The sequence below is a fragment of the Solea solea genome, chromosome 16 (assembly GCF_958295425.1).
Source record: "Solea solea chromosome 16, fSolSol10.1, whole genome shotgun sequence".
In the NCBI taxonomy this organism is placed as follows: domain Eukaryota; kingdom Metazoa; phylum Chordata; class Actinopteri; order Pleuronectiformes; family Soleidae; genus Solea; species Solea solea.
The window spans coordinates 2958701-2976200 of record NC_081149.1 but is presented as its reverse complement, the minus strand read 5'-3'; the positions used below and the strand labels follow the sequence as shown (position 1 = coordinate 2976200).

Genomic DNA, 17500 nt, shown 5'->3' with positions numbered 1-17500 from the left:
CCGGGGACACAGACTCCTTTTATAGACTAGGCAAGGCCCCCTGCTTGTGGAGGAGCTCAAAAGTCAGCCTTTCGAACACACTGCACTTGAGCCTTTATCTCCACTACCTGCTACACTATATTCCAGTATTAGGAAGCTACACCGAGATGGGTAAGCTGCTGCCCATCTCCAGCAGCTTACGTGCTTCTCACGTGCTTGCAGAGCGACATCCAAGGCTGAAACTAGAAGGACGTTAACGTGTGCCCGTGCATCAACGTAATTGCAAGCCCATGTTTCTTGTAAGGAAGCAGCAGTGTAAAAGCTTACAGCACCTGGTATTCCCAGGCGGTCTCCCATCCAAGTACTAACCAGGCCCGACCCTGCTTAGCTTCCGAGATCAGACGAGATCGGGCGTGCTCAGGGTGGTATGGCCGTAAGCCGCCGGGCTGGGGACACAGACTCCTTTTATAGACTAGGCAAGGCCCCCTTCTCGTGGAGGAGCTCAAAGGTCAGCCTTTCGAACGTTCAAGAGTTTAAGTTGTTTTTGGTGGGCTTTGCTGTATGGCCGCGCCCTTTGAGTGTGTCAAATGTCAAGCAGCTGTCCGTCAAGGCTCAGAGGTGCACTTAGATCACCTTGGGGCAGAGGTGATCAGCAGCAGCCTTTGTTATGCGCACTTAAAAAACATGGCACCACAACAAGTAACTTGTGTGCCAAGATCTTGAGTTGGCCCAAGACACTTGTGGGCCATCGCTTCTAGGCCTTTTGGCTAAGATCAAGTGTAGTATCTGTTCTTATCAGTTTAATATCTGATATGTCCTCTATATGGGGATTAAATATTAAATGCATTTTTGAGCATTGGGAGGTGAAAACTGGGGCTTGCTCTCTTCACTCCTTGCATTGACCTGGCATTGCAGTGCCACCAGGAACTGTGCACAATTCTCTTTTTACTGTGAAAACCAAAGCAAGGCTGGAACTAGAAGGACGTTAACGTGTGCCTGTGCCCGTGCCCGTGCGTCAACGTAATTGCAAGCCCATGTTTCTTGTAAGGAAGCAGCAGTGTAAAAGCTTACAGCACCTGGTATTCCCAGGCGGTCTCCCATCCAAGTACTAACCAGGCCCGACCCTGCTTAGCTTCCGAGATCAGACGAGATCGGGCGTGCTCAGGGTGGTATGGCCGTAAGGCGACGGGCTGGGGACACAGACTCCTTTTATAGACTAGGCAAGGCCCCCTGCTCGTGGAGGAGCTCAAAAGTCAGCCTTTCGAACACACTGCACTTGAGCCTTTATCTCCACTACCTGCTACACTATATTCCAGTATTAGGAAGCTACATCGAGATGGGTAAGCTGCTGCCCATCTCCAAGCTTCTCACGTGCTTGCAGAGCGACATCCAAGGCTGAAACTAGAAGGACGTTAACGTTTGCCCGTGCGTCAACGTAATTGCAAGCCCATGTTTCTTGTAAGGAAGCAGCAGTGTAAAAGCTTACAGCACCTGGTATTCCCAGGCGGTCTCCCATCCAAGTACTAACCAGGCCCGACCCTGCTTAGCTTCCGAGATCAGACGAGATCGGGCGTGCTCAGGGTGGTATGGCCGTAAGCCGACGGGCTGGGGACACAGACTCCTTTTATAGACTAGGCAAGGCCCCCTGCTCGTGGAGGAGCTCAAAAGTCAGCCTTTCGAACACACTGCACTTGAGCCTTTATCTCCACTACCTGCTACACTCTATTCCAGTATTAGGAAGCTACACCGAGATGGGTAAGCTACTCCCCATCTCCAAGCTTCTCAGGTGCTTGCAGAGCGACATCCAAGGCTGAAACTAGAAGGACGTTAACGTGTGCCCGTGCGTCAACGTAATTGCAAGCCCATGTTTCTTGTAAGGAAGCAGCAGTGTAAAAGCTTACAGCACCTGGTATTCCCAGGCGGTCTCCCATCCAAGTACTAACCAGGCCCGACCCTGCTTAGCTTCCGAGATCAGACGAGATCGGGCGTGCTCAGGGTGGTATGGCCGTAAGCCGACGGGCTGGGGACACAGACTCCTTTTATAGACTAGGCAAGGCCCCCTGCTCGTGGAGGAGCTCAAAAGTCAGCCTTTCGAACACACTGCACTTGAGCCTTTATCTCCACTACCTGCTACACTATATTCCAGTATTAGGAAGCTACATCGAGATGGGTAAGCTGCTGCCCATCTCCAAGCTTCTCACGTGCTTGCAGAGCGACATCCAAGGCTGAAACTAGAAGGACGTTAACGTGTGCCTGTGCGTCAACGTAATTGCAAGCCCATGTTTCTTGTAAGGAAGCAGCAGTGTAAAAGCTTACAGCACCTGGTATTCCCAGGCGGTCTCCCATCCAAGTACTAAACAGGCCCGACCCTGCTTAGCTTCCGAGATCAGACGAGATCGAGCGTGCTCAGGGTGGCTTGGCCGTAAGCCCAGGGGCCGTGGACACAGACTCCTTTTATAGACTAGGCAAGGCCCCCTGCTCGTGGAGGAGCTCAAAAGTCAGCCTTTCGAACACACTAAACTTGAGCCTTTATCTCCACTACCTGCTACACTCTATTCCAGTATTAGGAAGCTACACCGAGATGGGTAAGCTGCTCCCCATCTCCAAGCTTCTCACATGCTTGCAGAGCGACATCCAAGGCTGAAACTAGAAGGACGTTAACATGTGCCCGTGCGTCAACGTAATTGCAAGCCCATGTTTCTTGTAAGGAAGCAGCAGTGTAAAAGCTTACAGCACCTGGTATTCCCAGGCGGTCTCCCATCCAAGTACTAACCAGGCCCGATCCTGCTTAGCTTCCGAGATCAGACGAGATCGGGCGTGCTCAGGGTGGTATGGCCGTAACCCGACAGGCTGGGGACACAGACTCCTTTTATAGACTAGGTAAGGCCCCCTGCTCGTGGAGGAGCTCAAAGGTCAGCCTTTCGAACGTTCAAGAGTTTAAGTTGTTTTTGGTGGGCTTTGCTGTATGGCCGCGCCCTTTGAGTGTGTCAAATGTCAAGCAGCTGTCCGTCAAGGCTCAGAGTGCACTTAGATCACCTTGGGGCGGAGGTGATCAGCAGCAGCCTTTGTTATGCGCACTTAAAAAACATGGCACCACAACAAGTAACTTGTGTGCCAAGATCTTGATTTGGCCCCAGACACTTGTGGGCCATCGCTTCTCGGCCTTTTGGCTAAGATCAAGTGTAGTATCTGTTCTTATCAGTTTAATATCTGATATGTCCTCTATATGGGGATTAAATATTAAATGCATTTTTGAGCATTGGGAGGTGAAAACTGGGGCTTGCTCTCTTCACTCCTTGCATTGACCTGGCATTGCAGTGCCACCAGGAACGGTGCACCATTCTCTTTTTTCTGTGAAAACCAAAGCAAGGCTGGAAATAGAAGTACGTTAACGTGTGCCTGTGCCCATGCCCGTGCGTCAACGTAATTGCAAGCCCATGTTTCTTGTAAGGAAGCAGCAGTGTAAAAGCTTACAGCACCTGCTATTCCCAGGCGGTCTCTCATCCAAGTACTAACCAGGCACGATCCTGCTTAGCTTCCGAGATCAGACGAGATCGGGCGTGCTCAGGGTGGTATGGCCGTAAGCCGACGGGCTGGGGACACAGACTCCTTTTATAGACTAGGCAAGGCCCCCTGCTCGTGGAGGAGCTCAAAAGTCAGCCTTTCGAACACACTGCACTTGAGCCTTTATCTCGAGTACCTGCTACACTATATTCCAGTATTAGGAAGCTACATCGAGATGGGTAAGCTGCTGCCCATCTCCAAGCTTCTCACATGCTTGCAGAACGACATCCAAGGCTGAAACTAGAAGGACGTTAACGTGTGCCAACGTAATTGCAAGCCCATGTTTCTTGTAAGGAAGCAGCAGTGTAAAAGCTTACAGCACCTGGTATTCCCAGGCGGTCTCCCATCCAAGTACTAACCAGGCCCGACCCTGCTTAGCTTCCGAGATCAGACGAGATCGGGCGTGCTCAGGGTGGTATGGCCGTAAGCCGACGGGCTGGGGACACAGACTCCTTTTATAGACTAGGCGAGGCCCCCTGCTCGTGGAGGAGCTCAAAAGTCAGCCTTTCGAACACACTGCACTTGAGCCTTTATCTCCACTACCTGCTACACTATATTCCAGTATTAGGAAGCTACATCGAGATGGGTAAGCTGCTGCCCATCTCCAAGCTTCTCACGTGCTTGCAGAGCGACATCCAAGGCTGAAACTAGAAGGACGTTAACGTGTGCCCGTGCGTCAACGTAATTGCAAGCCCATGTTTCTTGTAAGGAAGCAGCAGTGTAAAAGCTTACAGCACCTGGTATTCCCAGGCGGTCTCCCATCCAAGTACTAACCAGGCCCGACCCTGCTTAGCTTCCGAGATCAGACGAGATCGGGCGTGCTCAGGGTGGTATGGCCGTAAGCCCAGGGGCCGGGGACACAGACTCCTTTTATAGACTAGGCAAGGCCCCCTGCTTGTGGAGGAGCTCAAAAGTCAGCCTTTCGAACACACTGCACTTGAGCCTTTATCTCCACTACCTGCTACACTCTATTCCAGTATTAGGAAGCTACACCGAGATGGGTAAGCTGCTCCCCATCTCCAAGCTTCTCACATGCTTGCAGAGCGACATCCAAGGCTGAAACTAGAAGGACGTTAACGTGTTCCCGTGCGTCAACGTAATTGCAAGCCCATGTTTCTTGTAAGGAAGCAGCAGTGTAAAAGCTTACAGCACCTGGTATTCCCAGGCGGTCTCCCATCCAAGTACTAACCAGGCCCGACCCTGCTTAGCTTCCGAGATCAGACGAGATCGGGCGTGCTCAGGGTGGTATGGCCGTAAGCCGACGGGCTGGGGACACAGACTCCTTTTATAGACTAGGCAAGGCCCCCTGCTCGTGGAGGAGCTCAAAAGTCAGCCTTTCGAACACACTGCACTTGAGCCTTTATCTCCACTACCTGCTACACTATATTCCAGTATTAGGAAGCTACATCGAGATGGGTAAGCTGCTGCCCATCTCCAAGCTTCTCACGTGCTTGCAGAGCGACATCCAAGGCTGAAACTAGAAGGACGTTAACGTGTGCCAACGTAATTGCAAGCCCATGTTTCTTGTAAGGAAGCAGCAGTGTAAAAGCTTACAGCACCTGGTATTCCCAGGCGGTCTCCCATCCAAGTACTAACCAGGCCCGACCCTGCTTAGCTTCCGAGATCAGACGAGATCGGGCGTGCTCAGGGTGGTATGGCCGTAAGCCGACGGGCTGGGGACACAGACTCCTTTTATAGACTAGGCAAGGCCCCCTGCTCGTGGAGGAGCTCAAAAGTCAGCCTTTCGAACACACTGCACTTGAGCCTTTATCTCCACTACCTGCTACACTATATTCCAGTATTAGGAAGCTACATCGAGATGGGTAAGCTGCTGCCCATCTCCAAGCTTCTCACGTGCTTGCAGAGCGACATCCAAGGCTGAAACTAGAAGGACGTTAACGTGTGCCCGTGCGTCAACGTAATTGCAAGCCCATGTTTCTTGTAAGGAAGCAGCAGTGTAAAAGCTTACAGCACCTGGTATTCCCAGGCGTTCTCCCATCCAAGTACTAACCAGGCCCGACCCTGCTTAGCTTCCGAGATCAGACGAGATCGGGCGTGCTCAGGGTGGTATGGCCGTAAGCCCAGGGGCCGGGGACACAGACTCCTTTTATAGACTAGGCAAGGCCCCCTGCTTGTGGAGGAGCTCAAAAGTCAGCCTTTCGAACACACTGCACTTGAGCCTTTATCTCCACTACCTGCTACACTCTATTCCAGTATTAGGAAGCTACACCGAGATGGGTAAGCTACTCCCCATCTCCAAGCTTCTCAGGTGCTTGCAGAGCGACATCCAAGGCTGAAACTAGAAGGACGTTAACGTGTGCCCGTGCGTCAACGTAATTGCAAGCCCATGTTTCTTGTAAGGAAGCAGCAGTGTAATAGCTTACAGCACCTGGTATTCCCAGGCGGTCTCCCATCCAAGTACTAACCAGGCCCGACCCTGCTTAGCTTCCGAGATCAGACGAGATCGGGCGTGCTCAGGGTGGTATGGCCGTAAGCCGACGGGCTGGGGACACAAACTCCTTTTATAGACTAGGCAAGGCCCCCTGCTCGTGGAGGAGCTCAAAAGTCAGCCTTTCGAACACACTGCACTTGAGCCTTTATCTCCACTACCTGCTACACTCTATTCCAGTATTAGGAAGCTACACCGAGATGGGTAAGCTACTCCCCATCTCCAAGCTTCTCAGGTGCTTGCAGAGCGACATCCAAGGCTGAAACTAGAAGGACGTTAACGTGTGCCCGTGCGTCAACGTAATTGCAAGCCCATGTTTCTTGTAAGGAAGCAGCAGTGTAAAAGCTTACAGCACCTGGTATTCCCAGGCGGTCTCCCATCCAAGTACTAACCAGGCCCGACCCTGCTTAGCTTCCGAGATCAGACGAGATCGGGCGTGCTCAGGGTGGTATGGCCGTAAGCCGACGGGCTGGGGACACAGACTCCTTTTATAGACTAGGCAAGGCCCCCTGCTCGTGGAGGAGCTCAAAAGTCAGCCTTTCGAACACACTGCACTTGAGCCTTTATCTCCACTACCTGCTACACTATATTCCAGTATTAGGAAGCTACATCGAGATGGGTAAGCTGCTGCCCATCTCCAAGCTTCTCACGTGCTTGCAGAGCGACATCCAAGGCTGAAACTAGAAGGACGTTAACGTGTGCCTGTGCGTCAACGTAATTGCAAGCCCATGTTTCTTGTAAGGAAGCAGCAGTGTAAAAGCTTACAGCACCTGGTATTCCCAGGCGGTCTCCCATCCAAGTACTAAACAGGCCCGACCCTGCTTAGCTTCCGAGATCAGACGAGATCGGGCGTGCTCAGGGTGGTATGGCCGTAACCCGACAGGCTGGGGACACAGACTCCTTTTATAGACTAGGTAAGGCCCCCTGCTCGTGGAGGAGCTCAAAGGTCAGCCTTTCGAACGTTCAAGAGTTTAAGTTGTTTTTGGTGGGCTTTGCTGTATGGCCGCGCCCTTTGAGTGTGTCAAATGTCAAGCAGCTGTCCGTCAAGGCTCAGAGTGCACTTAGATCACCTTGGGGCGGAGGTGATCAGCAGCAGCCTTTGTTATGCGCACTTAAAAAACATGGCACCACAACAAGTAACTTGTGTGCCAAGATCTTGATTTGGCCCCAGACACTTGTGGGCCATCGCTTCTCGGCCTTTTGGCTAAGATCAAGTGTAGTATCTGTTCTTATCAGTTTAATATCTGATATGTCCTCTATATGGGGATTAAATATTAAATGCATTTTTGAGCATTGGGAGGTGAAAACTGGGGCTTGCTCTCTTCACTCCTTGCATTGACCTGGCATTGCAGTGCCACCAGGAACGGTGCACCATTCTCTTTTTTCTGTGAAAACCAAAGCAAGGCTGGAAATAGAAGTACGTTAACATGTGCCTGTGCCCATGCCCGTGCGTCAACGTAATTGCAAGCCCATGTTTCTTGTAAGGAAGCAGCAGTGTAAAAGCTTACAGCACCTGCTATTCCCAGGCGGTCTCCCATCCAAGTACTAACCAGGCACGATCCTGCTTAGCTTCCGAGATCAGACGAGATCGGGCGTGCTCAGGGTGGTATGGCCGTAAGCCGACGGGCTGGGGACACAGACTCCTTTTATAGACTAGGCAAGGCCCCCTGCTCGTGGAGGAGCTCAAAAGTCAGCCTTTCGAACACACTGCACTTGAGCCTTTATCTCGAGTACCTGCTACACTATATTCCAGTATTAGGAAGCTACATCGAGATGGGTAAGCTGCTGCCCATCTCCAAGCTTCTCACATGCTTGCAGAACGACATCCAAGGCTGAAACTAGAAGGACGTTAACGTGTGCCAACGTAATTGCAAGCCCATGTTTCTTGTAAGGAAGCAGCAGTGTAAAAGCTTACAGCACCTGGTATTCCCAGGCGGTCTCCCATCCAAGTACTAACCAGGCCCGACCCTGCTTAGCTTCCGAGATCAGACGAGATCGGGCGTGCTCAGGGTGGTATGGCCGTAAGCCGACGGGCTGGGGACACAGACTCCTTTTATAGACTAGGCGAGGCCCCCTGCTCGTGGAGGAGCTCAAAAGTCAGCCTTTCGAACACACTGCACTTGAGCCTTTATCTCCACTACCTGCTACACTATATTCCAGTATTAGGAAGCTACATCGAGATGGGTAAGCTGCTGCCCATCTCCAAGCTTCTCACGTGCTTGCAGAGCGACATCCAAGGCTGAAACTAGAAGGACGTTAACGTGTGCCCGTGCGTCAACGTAATTGCAAGCCCATGTTTCTTGTAAGGAAGCAGCAGTGTAAAAGCTTACAGCACCTGGTATTCCCAGGCGGTCTCCCATCCAAGTACTAACCAGGCCCGACCCTGCTTAGCTTCCGAGATCAGACGAGATCGGGCGTGCTCAGGGTGGTATGGCCGTAAGCCCAGGGGCCGGGGACACAGACTCCTTTTATAGACTAGGCAAGGCCCCCTGCTTGTGGAGGAGCTCAAAAGTCAGCCTTTCGAACACACTGCACTTGAGCCTTTATCTCCACTACCTGCTACACTCTATTCCAGTATTAGGAAGCTACACCGAGATGGGTAAGCTGCTCCCCATCTCCAAGCTTCTCACATGCTTGCAGAGCGACATCCAAGGCTGAAACTAGAAGGACGTTAACGTGTTCCCGTGCGTCAACGTAATTGCAAGCCCATGTTTCTTGTAAGGAAGCAGCAGTGTAAAAGCTTACAGCACCTGGTATTCCCAGGCGGTCTCCCATCCAAGTACTAACCAGGCCCGACCCTGCTTAGCTTCCGAGATCAGACGAGATCGGGCGTGCTCAGGGTGGTATGGCCGTAAGCCAACGGGCTGGGGACACAGACTCCTTTTATAGACTAGGCAAGGCCCCCTGCTCGTGGAGGAGCTCAAAAGTCAGCCTTTCGAACACACTGCACTTGAGCCTTTATCTCCACTACCTGCTACACTCTATTCCAGTATTAGGAAGCTACACCGAGATGGGTGAGCTGCTCCCCATCTCCAAGCTTCTCACGTGCTTGCAGAGCGACATCCAAGGCTGAAACTAGAAGGACGTTAACATGTGCCCGTGCGTCAACGTAATTGCAAGCCCATGTTTCTTGTAAGGAAGCAGCAGTGTAAAAGCTTACAGCACCTGGTATTCCCAGGCGGTCTCCCATCCAAGTACTAACCAGGCCCGACCCTGCTTAGCTTCCGAGATCAGACGAGATCGGGCGTGCTCAGGGTGGTATGGCCGTAAGCCGACGGGCTGGGGACACAGACTCCTTTTATAGACTAGGCAAGGCCCCCTGCTCGTGGAGGAGCTCAAAAGTCAGCCTTTCGAACACACTGCACTTGAGCCTTTATCTCCACTACCTGCTACACTATATTCCAGTATTAGGAAGCTACACCGAGATGGGTAAGCTGCTGCCCATCTCCAAGCTTCTCACGTGCTTGCAGAGCGACATCCAAGGCTGAAACTAGAAGGAGGTTATCGTGTGCCCGTGCGTCAACGTAATTGCAAGCCCATGTTTCTTGTAAGGAAGCAGCAGTGTAAAAGCTTACTGCACCTGGTATTCCCAGGCGGTCTCCCATCCAAGTACTAACCAGGCCCGACCCTGCTTAGCTTCCGAGATCAGACGAGATCGGGCGTGCTCAGGGTGGTATGGCCGTAAGCCGACGGGCTGGGGACACAGACTCCTTTTATAGACTAGGCAAGGCCCCCTGCTCGTGGAGGAGCTCAAAGGTCAGCCTTTCGAACGTTCAAGAGTTTAAGTTGTTTTTGGTGGGCTTTGCTGTATGGCCGCGCCCTTTGAGTGTGTCAAATGTCAAGCAGCTGTCCGTCAAGGCTCAGAGGTGCACTTAGATCACCTAGGGGCAGAGGTGATCAGCAGCAGCCTTTGTTATGCGCACTTAAAAAACATGGCACCACAACAAGTAACTTGTGTGCCAAGATCTTGAGTTGGCCCAAGACACTTGTGGGCCATCGCTTCTCGGCCTTTTGGCTAAGATCAAGTGTAGTATCTGTTCTTATCAGTTTAATATCTGATATGTCCTCTATATGGGGATTAAATATTAAATGCATTTTTGAGCATTGGGAGGTGAAAACTGGGGCTTGCTCTCTTCACTCCTTGCATTGACCTGGCATTGCAGTGCCACCAGGAACGGTGCACAATTCTCTTTTTTCTGTGAAAACCAAAGCAAGGCTGGAACTAGAAGGACGTTAACGTGTGCCTGTGCCCGTGCCCGTGCGTCAACGTAATTGCAAGCCCATGTTTCTTGTAAGGAAGCAGCAGTGTAAAAGCTTACAGCACCTGGTATTCCCAGGCGGTCTCCCATCCAAGTACTAACCAGGCCCGACCCTGCTTAGCTTCCGAGATCAGACGAGATCGGGCGTGCTCAGGGTGGTATGGCCGTAAGCCGACGGGCTGGGGACACAGACTCCTTTTATAGACTAGGCAAGGCCCCCTCCTCGTGGAGGAGCTCAAAAGTCAGCCTTTCGAACACACTGCACTTGAGCCTTTATCTCCACTACCTGCTACACTCTATTCCAGTATTAGGAAGCTACACCGAGATGGGTAAGCTGCTCCCCATCTCCAAGCTTCTCATGTGCTTGCAGAGCGACATCCAAGGCTGGAACTAGAAGGACGTTAACGTGTGCCCGTGCGTCAACGTAATTGCAAGCCCATGTTTCTTGTAAGGAAGCAGCAGTGTAAAAGCTTACAGCACCTGGTATTCCCAGGCGGTCTCCCATCCAAGTACTAACCAGGCCCGACCCTGCTTTGCTTCCGAGATCAGACGAGATCGGGCGTGCTCAGGGTGGTATGGCCGTAAGCCGACGGGCTGGGGACACAGACTCCTTTTATAGACTAGGCAAGGCCCCCTGCTCGTGGAGGAGCTCAAAAGTCAGCCTTTCGAACACACTGCACTTGAGCCTTTATCTCCACTACCTGCTACACTCTATTCCAGTATTAGGAAGCTACACCGAGATGGGTAAGCTGCTCCCCATCTCCAAGCTTCTCACGTGCTTGCAGAGCGACATCCAAGGCTGAAACTAGAAGGACGTTAACGTGTGCCCGTGCGTCAACGTAATTGCAAGCCCATGTTTCTTGTAAGGAAGCAGCAGTGTAAAAGCTTACAGCACCTGATATTCCCAGGCGGTCTCCCATCCAAGTACTAACCAGGCCCGACCCTGCTTAGCTTCCGAGATCAGACGAGATCGGGCGTGCTCAGGGTGGTATGGCCGTAAGCCGACGGGCTGGGGACACAGACTCCTTTTATAGACTAGGCAAGGCCCCCTGCTCGTGGAGGAGCTCAAAAGTCAGCCTTTCGAACAGACTGCACTTGAGCCTTTATCTCCACTACCTGCTACACTCTATTCCAGTATTAGGAAGCTACACCGAGATGGGTAAGCTGCTCCCCATCTCCAAGCTTCTCACGTGCTTGCAGAGCGACATCCAAGGCTGAAACTAGACGGACGTTAACATGTGCCCATGCGTCAATGTAATTGCAAGCCCATGTTTCTTGTAAGGAAGCAGCAGTGTAAAAGCTTACAGCACCTGGTATTCCCAGGCGGTCTCCCATCCAAGTACTAACCAGGCCCGACCCTGCTTAGCTTCCGAGATCAGACGAGATCGGGCGTGCTCAGGGTGGTATGGCCGTAAGCCGACGGGCTGGGGACACAGACTCCTTTTATAGACTAGGCAAGGCCCCCTGCTCGTGGAGGAGCTCAAAGGTCAGCCTTTCGAACGTTCAAGAGTTTAAGTTGTTTTTGGTGGGCTTTGCTGTATGGCCGCGCCCTTTGAGTGTGTCAAATGTCAAGCAGCTGTCCGTCAAGGCTCAGAGGTGCACTTAGATCACCTTGGGGCAGAGGTGATCAGCAGCAGCCTTTGTTATGCGCACTTAAAAAACATGGCACCACAACAAGTAACTTGTGTGCCAAGATCTTGAGTTGGCCCAAGACACTTGTGGGCCATCGCTTCTCGGCCTTTTGGCTAAGATCAAGTGTAGTATCTGTTCTTATCAGTTTAATATCTGATATGTCCTCTATATGGGGATTAAATATTAAATGCATTTTTGAGCATTGGGAGGTGAAAACTGGGGCTTGCTCTCTTCACTCCTTGCATTGACCTGGCATTGCAGTGCCACCAGGAACGGTGCACAATTCTCTTTTTTCTGTGAAAACCAAAGCAAGGCTGGAACTAGAAGGACGTTAACGTGTGCCTGTGCCCGTGCCCGTGCGTCAACGTAATTGCAAGCCCATGTTTCTTGTAAGGAAGCAGCAGTGTAAAAGCTTACAGCACCTGGTATTCCCAGGCGGTCTCCCATCCAAGTACTAACCAGGCCCGACCCTGCTTAGCTTCCGAGATCAGACGAGATCGGGCGTGCTCAGGGTGGTATGGCCGTAAGCCGACGGGCTGGGGACACAGACTCCTTTTATAGACTAGGCAAGGCCCCCTGCTCGTGGAGGAGCTCAAAAGTCAGCCTTTCGAACACACTGCACTTGAGCCTTTATCTCCACTACCTGCTACACTCTATTCCAGTATTAGGAAGCTACACCGAGATGGGTAAGCTGCTCCCCATCTCCAAGCTTCTCATGTGCTTGCAGAGCGACATCCAAGGCTGGAACTAGAAGGACGTTAACGTGTGCCCGTGCGTCAACGTAATTGCAAGCCCATGTTTCTTGTAAGGAAGCAGCAGTGTAAAACCTTACAGCACCTGGTATTCCCAGGCGGTCTCCCATCCAAGTACTAACCAGGCCCGACCCTGCTTAGCTTCCGAGATCAGACGAGATCGGGCGTGCTCAGGGTGGTATGGCCGTAAGCCGACGGGCTGGGGACACAGACTCCTTTTATAGACTAGGCAAGGCCCCCTGCTCGTGGAGGAGCTCAAAAGTCAGCCTTTCGAACACACTGCACTTGAGCCTTTATCTCCACTACCTGCTACACTCTATTCCAGTATTAGGAAGCTACACCGAGATGGGTAAGCTGCTCCCCATCTCCAAGCTTCTCACGTGCTTGCAGAGCGACATCCAAGGCTGAAACTAGACGGACGTTAACATGTGCCCGTGCGTCAATGTAATTGCAAGCCCATGTTTCTTGTAAGGAAGCAGCAGTGTAAAAGCTTACAGCACCTGGTATTCCCAGGCGGTCTCCCATCCAAGTACTAACCAGGCCCGACCCTGCGTAGCTTCCGAGATCAGACGAGATCGGGCGTGCTCAGGGTGGTATGGCCGTAAGCCAACGGGCTGGGGACACAGACTCCTTTTATAGACTAGGCAAGGCCCCCTGCTCGTGGAGGAGCTCAAAAGTCAGCCTTTCGAACACACTGCACTTGAGCCTTTATCTCCACTACCTGCTACACTCTATTCCAGTATTAGGAAGCTACACCGAGATGGGTAAGCTGCTCCCCATCTCCAAGCTTCTCACATGCTTGCAGAGCGACATCCAAGGCTGAAACTAGAAGGACGTTAACGTGTGCCCGTGCGTCAACGTAATTGCAAGCCCATGTTTCTTGTAAGGAAGCAGCAGTGTAAAAGCTTACAGCACCTGGTATTCCCAGGCGGTCTCCCATCCAAGTACTAACCAGGCCCGACCCTGCTTAGCTTCCGAGATCAGACGAGATCGGGCGTGCTCAGGGTGGTATGGCCCTAAGCCAACGGGCTGGGGACACAGACTCCTTTTATAGACTAGGCAAGGCCCCCTGCTCGTGGAGGAGCTCAAAAGTCAGCCTTTCGAACACACTGCACTTGAGCCTTTATCTCCACTACCTGCTACACTCTATTCCAGTATTAGGAAGCTACACCGAGATGGGTAAGCTGCTCCCCATCTCCAAGCTTCTCACGTGCTTGCAGAGCGACATCCAATGTTGAAACTAGAAGGACGTTAACGTGTGCCCGTGCGTCAACGTAATTGCAAGCCCATGTTTCTTGTAAGGAAGCAGCAGTGTAAAAGCTTACAGCACCTGGTATTCCCAGGCGGTCTCCCATCCAAGTACTAACCAGGCCCGACCCTGCTTAGCTTCCGAGATCAGACGAGATCGGGCGTGCTCAGGGTGGTATGGCCGTAAGCCGATGGGCTGGGGACACAGACTCCTTTCATAGACTAGGCAAGGCCCCCTGCTCGTGGAGGAGCTCAAAAGTCAGCCTTTCGAACACACTGCACTTGAGCCTTTATCTCCACTACCTGCTACACTATATTCCAGTATTAGGAAGCTACACCGAGATGGGTAAGCTGCTGCCCATCTCCAAGCTTCTCACGTGCTTGCAGAGCGACATCCAAGGCTGAAACTAGAAGGAGGTTAACGTGTGCCCGTGCGTCAACGTAATTGCAAGCCCATGTTTCTTGTAAGGAAGCAGCAGTGTAAAAGCTTACAGCACCTGGTATTCCCAGGCGGTCTCCCATCCAAGTACTAACCAGGCCCGACCCTGCTTAGCTTCCGAGATCAGACGAGATCGGGCGTGCTCAGGGTGGTATGGCCGTAAGCCGATGGGCTGGGGACACAGACTCCTTTTATAGACTAGGCAAGGCCCCCTGCTCGTGGAGGAGCTCAAAGGTCAGCCTTTCGAACGTTCAAGAGTTTAAGTTGTTTTTGGTGGGCTTTGCTGTATGGCCGCGCCCTTTGAGTGTGTCAAATGTCAAGCAGCTGTCCGTCAAGGCTCAGAGGTGCACTTAGATCACCTTGGGGCAGAGGTGATCAGCAGCAGCCTTTGTTATGCGCACTTAAAAAACATGGCACCACAACAAGTAACTTGTGTGCCAAGATCTTGAGTTGGCCCAAGACACTTGTGGGCCATCGCTTCTAGGCCTTTTGGCTAAGATCAAGTGTAGTATCTGTTCTTATCAGTTTAATATCTGATATGTCCTCTATATGGGGATTAAATATTAAATGCATTTTTGAGCATTGGGAGTTGAAAACTGGGGCTTGCTCTCTTCACTCCTTGCATTGACCTGGCATTGCAGTGCCACCAGGAACTGTGCACAATTCTCTTTTTTCTGTGAAAACCAAAGCAAGGCTGGAACTAGAAGGACGTTAACGTGTGCCTGTGCCCGTGCCCGTGCGTCAACGTAATTGCAAGCCCATGTTTCTTGTAAGGAAGCAGCAGTGTAAAAGCTTACAGCACCTGGTATTCCCAGGCGGTCTCCCATCCAAGTACTAACCAGGCCCGACCCTGCTTAGCTTCCGAGATCAGACGAGATCGGGCGTGCTCAGGGTGGTATGGCCGTAAGCCGACGGGCTGGGGACACAGACTCCTTTTATAGACTAGGCAAGGCCCCCTGCTCGTGGAGGAGCTCAAAAGTCAGCCTTTCGAACACACTGCACTTGAGCCTTTATCTCCACTACCTGCTACACTCTATTCCAGTATTAGGAAGCTACACCGAGATGGGTAAGCTGCTCCCCATCTCCAAGCTTCTCACGTGCTTGCAGAGCGACATCCAAGGCTGAAACTAGAAGGACGTTAACGTGTGCCCGTGCGTCAACGTAATTGCAAGCCCATGTTTCTTGTAAGGAAGCAGCAGTGTAAAAGCTTACAGCACCTGATATTCCCAGGCGGTCTCCCATCCAAGTACTAACCAGACCCGACCCTGCTTAGCTTCCGAGATCAGACGAGATCGGGTGTGCTCAGGGTGGTATGGCCGTAAGCCGACGGGCTGGGGACACAGACTCCTTTTATAGACTAGGCAAGGCCCCCTGCTCGTGGAGGAGCTCAAAAGTCAGCCTTTCGAACACACTGCACTTGAGCCTTTATCTCCACTACCTGCTACACTCTATTCCAGTATTAGGAAGCTACACCGAGATGGGTAAGCTGCTCCCCATCTCCAAGCTTCTCACGTGCTTGCAGAGCGACATCCAAGGCTGAAACTAGAAGGACGTTAACGTGTGCCTGTGCGTCAACGTAATTGCAAGCCCATGTTTCTTGTAAGGAAGCAGCAGTGTAAAAGCTTACAGCACCTGGTATTCCCAGGCGGTCTCCCATCCAAGTACTAACCAGGCCCGACCCTGCTTAGCTTCCGAGATCAGACGAGATCGGGCGTGCTCAGGGTGGTATGGCCGTAAGCCGACGGGCTGGGGACACAGACTCCTTTTATAGACTAGGCAAGGCCCCCTGCTCGTGGAGGAGCTCAAAAGTCAGCCTTTCGAACACACTGCACTTGAGCCTTTATCTCCACTACCTGCTACACTATATTCCAGTATTAGGAAGCTACACCGAGATGGGTAAGCTGCTGCCCATCTCCAGCAGCTTACGTGCTTCTCACGTGCTTGCAGAGCGACATCCAAGGCTGAAACTAGAAGGACGTTAACGTGTGCCCGTGCATCAACGTAATTGCAAGCCCATGTTTCTTGTAAGGAAGCAGCAGTGTAAAAGCTTACAGCACCTGGTATTCCCAGGCGGTCTCCCATCCAAGTACTAACCAGGCCCGACCCTGCTTAGCTTCCGAGATCAGACGAGATCGGGCCTGCTCAGGGTGGAATGGCCGTAAGCCGACGGGCTGGGGACACAGACTCCTTTTATAGACTAGGCAAGGCCCCCTGCTCGTGGAGGAGCTCAAAAGTCAGCCTTTCGAACACACTGCACTTGAGCCTTTATCTCCACTACCTGCTACACTATATTCCAGTATTAGGAAGCTACACCGAGATGGGTAAGCTGCTGCCCATCTCCAGCAGCTTACGTGCTTCTCACGTGCTTGCAGAGCGACATCCAAGGCTGAAACTAGAAGGACGTTAACGTGTGCCCGTGCATCAACGTAATTGCAAGCCCATGTTTCTTGTAAGGAAGCAGCAGTGTAAAAGCTTACAGCACCTGGTATTCCCAGGCGTGCTCCCATCCAAGTACTAACCAGGCCCAACCCTGCTTAGCTTCCGAGATCAGACGAGATCGGGCGTGCTCAGGGTGGAATGGCCGTAAGCCGACGGGCTGGGGACACAGACTCCTTTTATAGACTAGGCAAGGCCCCCTGCTCGTGGAGGAGCTCAAAAGTCAGCCTTTCGAACACACTGCACTTGAGCCTTTATCTCCACTACCTGCTACACTCTATTCCAGTATTAGGAAGCTACACCGAGATGGGTAAGCTGCTCCCCATCTCCAAGCTTCTCACGTGCTTGCAGAGCGACATCCAAGGCTGAAACTAGAAGGACGTTAACGTGTGCCTGTGCGTCAACGTAATTGCAAGCCCATGTTTCTTGTAAGGAAGCAGCAGTGTAAAAGCTTACAGCACCTGGTATTCCCAGGCGGTCTCCCATCCAAGTACTAACCAGGCCCGACCCTGCTTAGCTTCCGAGATCAGACGAGATCGGGCGTGCTCAGGGTGGTATGGCCGTAAGCCGACGGGCTGGGGACACAGACTCCTTTTATAGACTAGGCAAGGCCCCCTGCTCGTGGAGGAGCTCAAAAGTCAGCCTTTCGAACACACTGCACTTGAGCCTTTATCTCCACTACCTGCTACACTATATTCCAGTATTAGGAAGCTACACCGAGATGGGTAAGCTGCTGCCCATC

The 17500-nt window shown here is 52.1% G+C and overlaps 42 non-coding genes and 1 pseudogene across 42 annotated transcripts; 6 read left to right on the top strand and 37 right to left on the bottom strand.

The window, feature by feature from the left end:
• Positions 1 to 299: 299 nt before the first annotated feature.
• LOC131476630 (5S ribosomal RNA) lies at positions 300 to 418 on the bottom strand. Its single transcript, XR_009242994.1, has one exon. It is a non-coding gene; the product is annotated as a 5S ribosomal RNA (ribosomal RNA).
• Positions 419 to 726: 308 nt separating this feature from the next.
• On the top strand, positions 727 to 919 carry LOC131442587 (U2 spliceosomal RNA). Its single transcript, XR_009233157.1, has one exon. It is a non-coding gene; the product is annotated as a U2 spliceosomal RNA (small nuclear RNA).
• A 124-nt stretch (positions 920 to 1043) lies between these two features.
• Positions 1044 to 1162, bottom strand: LOC131477609 (5S ribosomal RNA). The gene has a single exon (XR_009243937.1). It is a non-coding gene; the product is annotated as a 5S ribosomal RNA (ribosomal RNA).
• Positions 1163 to 1458: 296 nt separating this feature from the next.
• Positions 1459 to 1577, bottom strand: LOC131476629 (5S ribosomal RNA). The gene has a single exon (XR_009242993.1). It is a non-coding gene; the product is annotated as a 5S ribosomal RNA (ribosomal RNA).
• A 296-nt stretch (positions 1578 to 1873) lies between these two features.
• On the bottom strand, positions 1874 to 1992 carry LOC131476628 (5S ribosomal RNA). The gene has a single exon (XR_009242992.1). It is a non-coding gene; the product is annotated as a 5S ribosomal RNA (ribosomal RNA).
• A 296-nt stretch (positions 1993 to 2288) lies between these two features.
• Positions 2289 to 2407, bottom strand: LOC131441292 (5S ribosomal RNA). The gene has a single exon (XR_009231961.1). It is a non-coding gene; the product is annotated as a 5S ribosomal RNA (ribosomal RNA).
• A 296-nt stretch (positions 2408 to 2703) lies between these two features.
• LOC131441106 (5S ribosomal RNA) lies at positions 2704 to 2822 on the bottom strand. The gene has a single exon (XR_009231782.1). It is a non-coding gene; the product is annotated as a 5S ribosomal RNA (ribosomal RNA).
• Positions 2823 to 3129: 307 nt separating this feature from the next.
• LOC131442000 (U2 spliceosomal RNA) lies at positions 3130 to 3322 on the top strand. The gene has a single exon (XR_009232587.1). It is a non-coding gene; the product is annotated as a U2 spliceosomal RNA (small nuclear RNA).
• Positions 3323 to 3446: 124 nt separating this feature from the next.
• Positions 3447 to 3565, bottom strand: LOC131441428 (5S ribosomal RNA; annotated as a pseudogene).
• Positions 3566 to 3853: 288 nt separating this feature from the next.
• On the bottom strand, positions 3854 to 3972 carry LOC131476627 (5S ribosomal RNA). The gene has a single exon (XR_009242991.1). It is a non-coding gene; the product is annotated as a 5S ribosomal RNA (ribosomal RNA).
• Positions 3973 to 4268: 296 nt separating this feature from the next.
• LOC131476626 (5S ribosomal RNA) lies at positions 4269 to 4387 on the bottom strand. The gene has a single exon (XR_009242990.1). It is a non-coding gene; the product is annotated as a 5S ribosomal RNA (ribosomal RNA).
• A 296-nt stretch (positions 4388 to 4683) lies between these two features.
• Positions 4684 to 4802, bottom strand: LOC131476625 (5S ribosomal RNA). The gene has a single exon (XR_009242989.1). It is a non-coding gene; the product is annotated as a 5S ribosomal RNA (ribosomal RNA).
• A 288-nt stretch (positions 4803 to 5090) lies between these two features.
• Positions 5091 to 5209, bottom strand: LOC131476623 (5S ribosomal RNA). The gene has a single exon (XR_009242987.1). It is a non-coding gene; the product is annotated as a 5S ribosomal RNA (ribosomal RNA).
• Positions 5210 to 5505: 296 nt separating this feature from the next.
• Positions 5506 to 5624, bottom strand: LOC131440832 (5S ribosomal RNA). Its single transcript, XR_009231516.1, has one exon. It is a non-coding gene; the product is annotated as a 5S ribosomal RNA (ribosomal RNA).
• Positions 5625 to 5920: 296 nt separating this feature from the next.
• On the bottom strand, positions 5921 to 6039 carry LOC131476622 (5S ribosomal RNA). Its single transcript, XR_009242986.1, has one exon. It is a non-coding gene; the product is annotated as a 5S ribosomal RNA (ribosomal RNA).
• Positions 6040 to 6335: 296 nt separating this feature from the next.
• On the bottom strand, positions 6336 to 6454 carry LOC131476621 (5S ribosomal RNA). Its single transcript, XR_009242985.1, has one exon. It is a non-coding gene; the product is annotated as a 5S ribosomal RNA (ribosomal RNA).
• Positions 6455 to 6750: 296 nt separating this feature from the next.
• On the bottom strand, positions 6751 to 6869 carry LOC131440850 (5S ribosomal RNA). Its single transcript, XR_009231533.1, has one exon. It is a non-coding gene; the product is annotated as a 5S ribosomal RNA (ribosomal RNA).
• A 307-nt stretch (positions 6870 to 7176) lies between these two features.
• On the top strand, positions 7177 to 7369 carry LOC131441999 (U2 spliceosomal RNA). Its single transcript, XR_009232586.1, has one exon. It is a non-coding gene; the product is annotated as a U2 spliceosomal RNA (small nuclear RNA).
• A 124-nt stretch (positions 7370 to 7493) lies between these two features.
• On the bottom strand, positions 7494 to 7612 carry LOC131441384 (5S ribosomal RNA). Its single transcript, XR_009232050.1, has one exon. It is a non-coding gene; the product is annotated as a 5S ribosomal RNA (ribosomal RNA).
• A 288-nt stretch (positions 7613 to 7900) lies between these two features.
• Positions 7901 to 8019, bottom strand: LOC131476620 (5S ribosomal RNA). Its single transcript, XR_009242984.1, has one exon. It is a non-coding gene; the product is annotated as a 5S ribosomal RNA (ribosomal RNA).
• A 296-nt stretch (positions 8020 to 8315) lies between these two features.
• LOC131476619 (5S ribosomal RNA) lies at positions 8316 to 8434 on the bottom strand. The gene has a single exon (XR_009242983.1). It is a non-coding gene; the product is annotated as a 5S ribosomal RNA (ribosomal RNA).
• Positions 8435 to 8730: 296 nt separating this feature from the next.
• On the bottom strand, positions 8731 to 8849 carry LOC131476618 (5S ribosomal RNA). Its single transcript, XR_009242982.1, has one exon. It is a non-coding gene; the product is annotated as a 5S ribosomal RNA (ribosomal RNA).
• A 296-nt stretch (positions 8850 to 9145) lies between these two features.
• On the bottom strand, positions 9146 to 9264 carry LOC131476617 (5S ribosomal RNA). The gene has a single exon (XR_009242981.1). It is a non-coding gene; the product is annotated as a 5S ribosomal RNA (ribosomal RNA).
• A 296-nt stretch (positions 9265 to 9560) lies between these two features.
• Positions 9561 to 9679, bottom strand: LOC131477640 (5S ribosomal RNA). Its single transcript, XR_009243966.1, has one exon. It is a non-coding gene; the product is annotated as a 5S ribosomal RNA (ribosomal RNA).
• A 308-nt stretch (positions 9680 to 9987) lies between these two features.
• On the top strand, positions 9988 to 10180 carry LOC131442312 (U2 spliceosomal RNA). Its single transcript, XR_009232888.1, has one exon. It is a non-coding gene; the product is annotated as a U2 spliceosomal RNA (small nuclear RNA).
• A 124-nt stretch (positions 10181 to 10304) lies between these two features.
• On the bottom strand, positions 10305 to 10423 carry LOC131476616 (5S ribosomal RNA). The gene has a single exon (XR_009242980.1). It is a non-coding gene; the product is annotated as a 5S ribosomal RNA (ribosomal RNA).
• Positions 10424 to 10719: 296 nt separating this feature from the next.
• LOC131477309 (5S ribosomal RNA) lies at positions 10720 to 10838 on the bottom strand. Its single transcript, XR_009243654.1, has one exon. It is a non-coding gene; the product is annotated as a 5S ribosomal RNA (ribosomal RNA).
• A 296-nt stretch (positions 10839 to 11134) lies between these two features.
• Positions 11135 to 11253, bottom strand: LOC131477194 (5S ribosomal RNA). Its single transcript, XR_009243544.1, has one exon. It is a non-coding gene; the product is annotated as a 5S ribosomal RNA (ribosomal RNA).
• A 296-nt stretch (positions 11254 to 11549) lies between these two features.
• On the bottom strand, positions 11550 to 11668 carry LOC131476615 (5S ribosomal RNA). Its single transcript, XR_009242979.1, has one exon. It is a non-coding gene; the product is annotated as a 5S ribosomal RNA (ribosomal RNA).
• A 308-nt stretch (positions 11669 to 11976) lies between these two features.
• Positions 11977 to 12169, top strand: LOC131442311 (U2 spliceosomal RNA). The gene has a single exon (XR_009232887.1). It is a non-coding gene; the product is annotated as a U2 spliceosomal RNA (small nuclear RNA).
• Positions 12170 to 12293: 124 nt separating this feature from the next.
• On the bottom strand, positions 12294 to 12412 carry LOC131476614 (5S ribosomal RNA). The gene has a single exon (XR_009242978.1). It is a non-coding gene; the product is annotated as a 5S ribosomal RNA (ribosomal RNA).
• A 296-nt stretch (positions 12413 to 12708) lies between these two features.
• On the bottom strand, positions 12709 to 12827 carry LOC131477597 (5S ribosomal RNA). The gene has a single exon (XR_009243926.1). It is a non-coding gene; the product is annotated as a 5S ribosomal RNA (ribosomal RNA).
• Positions 12828 to 13123: 296 nt separating this feature from the next.
• Positions 13124 to 13242, bottom strand: LOC131477853 (5S ribosomal RNA). The gene has a single exon (XR_009244173.1). It is a non-coding gene; the product is annotated as a 5S ribosomal RNA (ribosomal RNA).
• A 296-nt stretch (positions 13243 to 13538) lies between these two features.
• On the bottom strand, positions 13539 to 13657 carry LOC131477490 (5S ribosomal RNA). The gene has a single exon (XR_009243825.1). It is a non-coding gene; the product is annotated as a 5S ribosomal RNA (ribosomal RNA).
• Positions 13658 to 13953: 296 nt separating this feature from the next.
• Positions 13954 to 14072, bottom strand: LOC131476612 (5S ribosomal RNA). Its single transcript, XR_009242976.1, has one exon. It is a non-coding gene; the product is annotated as a 5S ribosomal RNA (ribosomal RNA).
• Positions 14073 to 14368: 296 nt separating this feature from the next.
• Positions 14369 to 14487, bottom strand: LOC131476611 (5S ribosomal RNA). The gene has a single exon (XR_009242975.1). It is a non-coding gene; the product is annotated as a 5S ribosomal RNA (ribosomal RNA).
• Positions 14488 to 14795: 308 nt separating this feature from the next.
• LOC131442602 (U2 spliceosomal RNA) lies at positions 14796 to 14988 on the top strand. Its single transcript, XR_009233171.1, has one exon. It is a non-coding gene; the product is annotated as a U2 spliceosomal RNA (small nuclear RNA).
• Positions 14989 to 15112: 124 nt separating this feature from the next.
• Positions 15113 to 15231, bottom strand: LOC131476610 (5S ribosomal RNA). Its single transcript, XR_009242974.1, has one exon. It is a non-coding gene; the product is annotated as a 5S ribosomal RNA (ribosomal RNA).
• Positions 15232 to 15527: 296 nt separating this feature from the next.
• Positions 15528 to 15646, bottom strand: LOC131477478 (5S ribosomal RNA). The gene has a single exon (XR_009243814.1). It is a non-coding gene; the product is annotated as a 5S ribosomal RNA (ribosomal RNA).
• Positions 15647 to 15942: 296 nt separating this feature from the next.
• Positions 15943 to 16061, bottom strand: LOC131476609 (5S ribosomal RNA). The gene has a single exon (XR_009242973.1). It is a non-coding gene; the product is annotated as a 5S ribosomal RNA (ribosomal RNA).
• A 306-nt stretch (positions 16062 to 16367) lies between these two features.
• LOC131441128 (5S ribosomal RNA) lies at positions 16368 to 16486 on the bottom strand. The gene has a single exon (XR_009231804.1). It is a non-coding gene; the product is annotated as a 5S ribosomal RNA (ribosomal RNA).
• A 306-nt stretch (positions 16487 to 16792) lies between these two features.
• On the bottom strand, positions 16793 to 16911 carry LOC131441308 (5S ribosomal RNA). The gene has a single exon (XR_009231977.1). It is a non-coding gene; the product is annotated as a 5S ribosomal RNA (ribosomal RNA).
• A 296-nt stretch (positions 16912 to 17207) lies between these two features.
• LOC131476608 (5S ribosomal RNA) lies at positions 17208 to 17326 on the bottom strand. The gene has a single exon (XR_009242972.1). It is a non-coding gene; the product is annotated as a 5S ribosomal RNA (ribosomal RNA).
• Positions 17327 to 17500: the final 174 nt, after the last annotated feature.